Source organism: Chaetura pelagica, unplaced genomic scaffold (assembly GCF_000747805.2).
Source record: "Chaetura pelagica isolate M959 unplaced genomic scaffold, ChaPel_1.0 scaffold456, whole genome shotgun sequence".
NCBI classification, from domain to species: domain Eukaryota; kingdom Metazoa; phylum Chordata; class Aves; order Apodiformes; family Apodidae; genus Chaetura; species Chaetura pelagica.
Window position 1 is genome coordinate 823481 of NW_009953574.1, and position 658 is coordinate 824138.

Here is a 658-nt window from a genome sequence, read left to right on the forward strand (position 1 = left end):
CTGCCTTTTTTTTTTGTTCCCTCCGCCGTTATTGTTCCCCGCCGGGAGGGACCCCCCGGGCAGCCCCCCCCTTGTGTCACGCATGGATGGCCAAAAAAGAGGGGAAAAAACAAAGAAAAGGGGAAAAAGAAGGGGGGAAGAAAGAGAGAGAGTAGAACGGTGATGGTTTCCTTTAGAAATGTTATTTTCTTACACATTTTATTTTTTATTTAAAACCACAAAAACACCAAAAAAAAATAATGATGAAAGAAAGGAAGGAAAGGGGAGCGACAGGATCTCTGCACAACGGGGTTTGTCTCCTCTTGGGGTAAGGAGCCAGGGGAAGGTCACAGCAGGGAGAGGGGGCTGGAGGGGTGTTGGGTGCCCCCACAGTGGGGCTGGTCCCCACCGAGGGAGGGGGAGTCAGCAGCTCAAGGGGGGACTCTGAGGAGCTCCAGGAGCTGGGAGGAGTGGAAGGGACCTGGGTGGGGGGGAACACAATGCCTCTCTGTTTCTATGTCATTTGTGAAGCACTTTCAGAACCTGCATCCAAAGATGGGTCCAGGCTTGCTGGGGTCCTGGAGAGAGAAGCCTCTGTGTTATTTTGGATGTCACCAGTTTAATTTGCTTCATTAGAGAAGCTGTGGTACCCTGACATTCTTCTCCTGTATCACGTGCT